We start from the raw sequence: 7,288 nt of genomic DNA on the forward strand, positions 1-7,288 counted from the left end.
AGTACATGATAACTCGATGCACGATTTTTTTTTCGACGTCAATGCACGAATTTTGACGAGCGTTTCTCGCGTTTCTCTCCGTTTTCAGTGTGACATCCGGGGCTGATCAGGCCACAACGCTCGAATCCTAAGGCTACAAACTTCGTTCAAAAAAATCAAAACAATTTATAATTTAAAATAAAGGGAGTACATGATAACTCATGCACAAGCTTTATCCTAAAATTATTTCTAGAACTTTACGATCTATGTATTTTTACCACGCAGAGGGTAACATTGCGGTTCTAATAAAATTGATCTCATGTCGAGGCGATTTATATCTTTTTTTTTTATGAATGTTCACAAAATTTTGAATGGACAAGTACATGCACTTAGGCTCAGCTGTTAGCCTGTAGTGTGCAGGTGCAACACCTCGGCGCTAATTGATCAAACACGGACATGGCTAATCTCGGTGTTAATTGACTAAACGCCGAGCTTCGGCTAGATCGACACGCTGGCGCTTACGTGGCAAATTTAACGTTGAATCGTAGGACGCCGAGCTGTATATCTCGGTGTAGGGTTACTGTACGCCGAACTTTGGTCTATTTTTAAAAAAGGTTTTGTCAATGGTCTGTTTATAACATAAGTTTTTACAAAGGACTAAAATGTAAAATTTTCACTGGCCATGAAAGAGAAAAGAAGAGAAGAAAAATATTTTATTTCCACGGTCGATCCATAGCCATACGGATATCTTTACCTATTGTATGTGCTATTGTTCACTTCACAATGTTGAGTCAAGGCATATAGCCCTGCGTGGATCTCTTTTTGCACACATTGTGACCGCTCTTAAGAGAAACTAAAATTCGACTATATTTTAGGACAGCGTATAATGCTGCATTGCAGCATGGACAGACAAGGTCAGTCGAGTTATGTTTCAACACGTTTCAATTCTTTCCTATGGAAAACCAAAAGCTGTCTCAGATCATTTGTGCAAGTCATTATTTTTTTACAGCGCAAATCTTTGTTTTTTGAATAACAAAGAAGCAAACAACTATACAAAACCGCATTCATTGGAATCCGATTCAGATCTGCCACGAGAGTATCAAAGTAACGCTTAGGATGCTCCCAGCCTACTACCTAAATCAGTCCCAACTCCCAAACAGCCAAACAGGCTAGAGAGGCAGAGGTTCCACTTCCAGTCTTCCATCAAATCTACCAAAAAAACTGAAGCAGGAAAAAGGAAAGTGTTATTCTCCTCAATAGTGTGCTACAGACCTACATTACGCTCCAAGTAGGCACAACATGTCATTACTAGATGGTACCCCGCGCTTCATTGCGGGATGCTAGTTATCTTGGCAGTTGCATACAGAAAATCTTTCACAGCTGACAAACATTCCAAGAGCATGTTATTCACAATGTAAGTAAGCAATCGAGGGAACACAAAAGAAGATAATTTGCTTTAGAAGTAAGAACTCATAATAGAAAAATGAGGGTGGAACATGACTGGAGCATGTTCTACTCAGTGTTGAGGTGAACACAGAGCTACCTATAGTTTAATATCACTGGTACAGAACTTTCAGTGCACATCTGATGGTTTGCAGAACTCAGTGCATGAATGTGACGAAATAGTCCACTTTCGGTTGCAATCGTAGTCGATGACATCCTTCATACAATTCTGATCAATCTCTGTAACAAAGCAAGACATGATAGGGATGAAAACCTGGTAAGAGACATCAGGCCACAATATGAATTGCACTGGTCCCAATGGTTCACCAGCGTTTAGGCACCAATTATATTGAGGAACTCTGATGAAGAACAGGAATAATAGAGAAAACTACATTTGGGGGCCAGAAAACTATTAGACATAAGAACTCTTACAAAGAACTCTGGCGAAGGAACTCTGTTGGGCCTGTATAGAGTTTGAGGATGACAAAAGTATCAGACATTAAAAAACACAAATTAGATGGTTAACATGGCATAGAGAAATACGAAGCATATATCCTATTTAAGTAACACCAGCATATCATTTTTTTGGATTGACACCAGCATACTGAAATATGCAGACCATATGTATATGTAACAATAGCGCCATAATTAGAAGCAGAAAGGGAAAATAGAAGAATCATTATGGTGAAATACAACATGGGATATAGCCATACAGGTACTGTAGTACAGAAGAATCAGTAGAGAGCAAGGAAGAGTTATCTGAAGGTATACGGACGGCATAAAGTAGACTCATGGAATCATTCTAGGAAGTACATATCCCCAGGGTCAGAATTGAACGGGTCCTGTACTATATAAAGATAGGCACCTCTAAAATTGGGCCACATTTTTGGGGGGTGACAACTAAATTTAGGTAACTGGAAAAAAAATCCAGAAGACATAATGTTCTCAGTATCCTAACTAATACCAGAAGAATGGCAATTCCAAGAATTTGCAGAGGCATGGTAGGACCGTACAATTTTAGTAACTATGGACTACACATAAAGCATTTTTTTTACTTGACTAAATATGCATCTGACTATGCAAAAGGTAATGCGCTATTTTGTCTGATTTCAGCTATGTTTGCCAAGAAAAAGAAAACGTGCATGTTGCTGTACAGAACCCAATTACCATTGTGGATCATTTACCTAAAGAGTTTGCCAAGAAAAAAGAAAACGTGCATGTTGCTGTACAGAACCCAATTACCATTGTGGATCATTTACCTAAAGCTCAAAAGCTAAAAAGTCCAATCATCAACAATTGTACTGCCATACCTTACATATTTATCAAAGAAGCGTTGAGGCATTTCTGTTAGCAGTCAATGGAGGTACCTGCATTTCAGCATAAGAATAAGCTCACCATAGAAATGTTGATGATCGCATGACAACAATAGTACAGGGGGTAGGGAGTCACCTCCACTACAATAGAAAGAAGTGATTGTACTCCGACAAGAAAGAACACTCCCTACCTTACCTGATACAGCTAATGGCATGTAATATATCTATCCAGTCAAGAGTATTGCTTATAAAGCACAGATACCTATACCAATAATAAATCACGTGAACAATAGTAGCCAAAGTCAAAGAAAGGTTAATGGAAATTATGAATTTGTACAGAGAAAACAAAGATGAACTTGTACTGAATGATAGAGAAAATGGGTGTGGCATACCAGGTACTTTGTGGTGTTCAGCCATGGTGTTTTGCTCATCCAGGAGATGGCTCCACATCATCCATTTCTAATCTGTGTTCCAATGACCCATAGACTGCAGTTACAAATCGAAGGTCAGGTACTCCCCAAAAAAAGCAGACACGTCGCGTGAGTATCTGAAGACAGATGTAGGCAAGATCAGCTGATTGTTTTCAGTTTCCAAGGCATCTGCCTCATCAGACCATAGAAGGAGAAAAAAAAGGCATAAATAAATCACAGAAGCGGCATGCGGTTGATCAGACACCAAGGCATCCTTTTCAGCAGGTGATTGAAGGACACAAAGCAAAGGGAATATGCATTGCACTGGTCAAATCATAAGTGAACATAGGGATATATAAACATACATGTAGATAAGGGAAAAACATACATGTAGATAAGGGGAAATGACCAGACCGAGTAAGATGGAAATGGCATTGAGTACCTGAAGTTTGTTGGGAAGGATGAGGAAATCTGTTGCCATGATGGATGCAAGGTGAGGATCAATGCATTGTGAACTACCTTTGCAACTATATGTCTAGTGTGCTTCTGCGATTTCAAAAAAGATGACGGTGATTCAAGATGATCTCAGTTTTAGTATCATGATTTTAGAATTCCCAGCCTGATCAAAACATAACACGGATCACATTGTAAGGACAGCAACATTAAGATGTTAGATTACAAAAATATACAACAAATACATATGTAATGGTCAATATCCGGATTTGTTTCCTGGTCCATCGAGGCAACAAAACCTGAGGAATGCTAATCAGATAAATAATGGCTTTGTATAGTATGCCTTGCAAAACGTTGATTATGGTAATGTATAAGGACTGAGTGAAACAAATACTGGCCCAGTAAAATCAGATGTCACCTCCCTGAGTAGAACTGTTGTCTGTCTATCCGTGCACTTAATCTGACACAATCATTCAATGGCAAGCAGATCCCCCCTCAACGGAAACTGCAGAGTAGCAGTACAAAGGCTGTGTTTACTTCTAGGAAGTTGGAATTTGGGGGTTACTGTAGCACGTTCGCTTTTATTTGGCAAATAGTATTCAAACATGGATTAATTAGGCTCAAAACGTTCGTCTCGTAATTTCTCACTAAATTGTGCAATTAGTTTTTTTTTCGTCTACATTTAATGCTCCATGCACGGGCCGCAAACATTCGATGTGACAGGTATTGTAGCATTTTTTAGGATATTGGGGTGGAACTAAACAAGGGCAAAATCAGTAGATCAGAGTATGAGACGGAGAGAAGCAAGAATGATGGACTCGAGAGGAGTGAGGTGGGGAGGCGGGGATCACCTCACTGACTGGGTGGATCGAGGCGAGGGGTTGGCCACGCCGTGGACCGTGTCCGGCTCATACTGTTAGGATCAATATGTGTATACCTCTCTGTGTAACCCGTAGATCCGCAGTTAGGCTCCTCGACCTTGCGGAGCTTCACCGCAGCAGCAGCGTGGACGCCGATGCCGCCCTGAATGCAGCCTCGCGGACGCCAATGCTCGGCGTGGTGGTGAGGAGGCGAGGTGGCAATACAGTGGGGGCGTCGGAGAACCTGCATAGGCGACGGCAGTGGTGGTGGCGCACATCCCATCGCTTCTAGCACTACTTTAGATCGGTTTTAGGGTTTCTCTGTAGGTGGGTGGCGGCTCCGTTGAACATCGTAGTCCGAGCCTTCACCCCCACCTTCCTTTTATGTGTAATGTGCGACAGGGGCTCACCAACCGGATTAGGGTTGGGCTCCCCCGATCAGGGAGCAGTGATAAGGGTCCAATAGGCCGTTGGGCCTATTGGTGGAGATCAACTAACATTCTCTCCCTTGATCTCATTCCATCTTTCACTTTCATATTATTTGCTTTTGTTTATTCCATTACAGATTAGCTCATAGAGCATGTCTCATCGTCATGGTCCATTGTCGATAGACTTAACAACTACAACTCACTACTCTGTTCTGAAATAGATACTTATCTTTGGGCCTTCTTTTGTCCAGGAATATTTTAGGCTTTCCCTTAAACCCAAGCTAGCTACATGTTCTCTGAACACTATGTCCTCTGAACATGTTGGGTGGTAAGCCTTTTGTAAGCGGATCCGCGAGCATCATTTCTGTTCTTATATGCTCAAGACTTATGACTTGATCCTGGACTTTATCTTTCACAACATAATACTCTATATCAATGTTTGGCAGCACCACTTGACTTATATTGTGAGCAACCTGTACTGCCAGATTATAATCGCAGTATTACTTTAGTGGTCTATAGATGTCGTCAACCACCTTCAAATCGGGTATGAACTTCGTTAGTTAGTTCACCTGCCTGTTGCCTCATAACACGCTACAAACCGTCATACATTATGGACGATGTACTGACGGTTCGCATTGAGCTTTTCCATGAAATAGCTCCCCTTTGCGAGATGATAGAAAATCCACGTCTGGATAGGCATTCACTCTCGCATAATCAGAATCTGAATATCCCACCATGTGGAGTGAATCAGATCTTCTATATGTCATCATGAGGCCTTTCGTTCCTTGCAAATAATGCAAGACTTTCTTCACTAATTTTAGTGTTCTATTCCAGAATTGCTCTAGAATCTGTCAAGTAAAACCCGGTAACAAATGTTAAGTCAGGGCGCGTACATACTTGAGCATGTTGCAAGCTTCCGACAGCTGAAGCATATGGAACCACTTTCACTTTATCGATTGAGCTCATATTGGTTCCTGGGGCATTAAAAATCCCCATATCTGTCGCCCTTGACTATAGGAGCAGGTGAGGGACTACATTTGTGCATACTGAATTTCTTTAAGATCTTTTCCATGTATGCCTTTTGTGACAGTCATTATACTATTTTTCTTCTATCTCGGTGAATCTCGATCCCTAGAACGAACGAGGCTTCGTCAAAATCTTTCATATCAAGTTTTGAGGACAAAACTTCTTTGTCTCCTATAGTAGACTGACATCACTACTAGCAAGTAAGATATCATCTACATATAGGACAAGGAAGATAAACTTCCAATTCTTAAACTTTGCATAGACACAATTGTCCTCTACATTCTCTTTTAAAACCCAAAATTCTTTATTGACTGATCAAACTTCAAGTACCACTGTCTTGAAGCTTGCTTTAATCCATAAATGGATTTCTTTAGGCGGCATCCCATTCGTTCTTTTCCTTCCATGACAAAATATTTCGGTTGTGCCATGTGAACATTTTCCTCCAAATCTCCGTTGGGGAATGCCGTCTTTACATCCATCTGATATAATTCTCAATCGTAATGTGCCACTAATGCCATTATGATTCTGAAGGAAACTTTACATGAGACTGGAGAAAAGGTCTCATTGTAATCAATCCCTTCTCTTTGCATAAAGCCTTTTGCCACAAGTCACGCTTTATATGTTTCTATATTCCCTTGAGAGTCAAGTTTTATTCTGTAGATCCATTTATAGCCTATTGTTTTGACTACTTTAGGAATTATTTTCAAATCCCAAACTTTATTGACATTCATCGATTTCATTTCATCTTCCATGGCCTTAAGCCACTTTGATGAATGATCACTTCTCATGGCTTCTTCAAATGAGGTGAGATCATCCTCCATTTGAAATTATTTAGTGTTATACACTTCATAATCAGCAGAAATAGCTAATTTTCCAACTCTTTGAGACCTTCTAGGGGCCTCTACATTTGGCACAACTTTTGTTTGAGGCTGTTGTTGCTCCCCCTCATGTGTGGCAATAGGTTTTATAGGATCCTGAGGAACAGGCTCTTCATCATCATTCATTGTTGCCACAGGTGGGATAACAATAGGTGCTGGCACCACAGTATCTTGCACTATCGGTGCAGCTATAGCAGGTAGTGAGAAAAATGGCTCATGAATCATTGGAGTGGACGTATACACCCGCTCCACTTCAAGGACAATTTCTCGAGCTACCATGCTCCCCCTCATCTTTTTATCCTCTTGGAAAACAACGTGTCTCGTTTCCACAAACTTTGTATGTCTCTTTGGACAGTGGAAAACGAAAACCTTTTAACTTTTCTGTGTTGCCAATGAAATGGCACCTTACTATTTTGGGATCTAACTTCCCAATGTTTGGGTTAAATACTTTAGCCTCAACAGGGCTCCCCCACACACACGCAAGTGGTTTAGTGAGGG

At 40.7% G+C, this 7,288-nt stretch overlaps 1 long non-coding RNA gene across 6 annotated transcripts; it reads right to left on the bottom strand.

Annotated features, from left to right (window-relative positions):
* Positions 1-961: 961 nt before the first annotated feature.
* Positions 962-4,512, bottom strand: LOC136459423 (uncharacterized). 6 transcript variants are annotated; one of them, XR_010760194.1, is made up of 5 exons: positions 4,450-4,512; positions 3,128-4,103; positions 2,927-2,997; positions 2,682-2,789; positions 962-2,606 (listed from the first exon to the last, which is right to left on the bottom strand). It is a non-coding gene; the product is annotated as an uncharacterized lncRNA (long non-coding RNA). The 6 variants fall into 6 exon arrangements; XR_010760192.1 differs by having other exon boundaries at positions 963-2,606; positions 2,932-2,997; XR_010760197.1 differs by having other exon boundaries at positions 963-1,885; positions 2,733-2,789.
* Positions 4,513-7,288: the final 2,776 nt, after the last annotated feature.

This window comes from Miscanthus floridulus, chromosome 6 (genome assembly GCF_019320115.1).
Source record: "Miscanthus floridulus cultivar M001 chromosome 6, ASM1932011v1, whole genome shotgun sequence".
Taxonomy (NCBI): Eukaryota; Viridiplantae; Streptophyta; class Magnoliopsida; order Poales; family Poaceae; genus Miscanthus; species Miscanthus floridulus.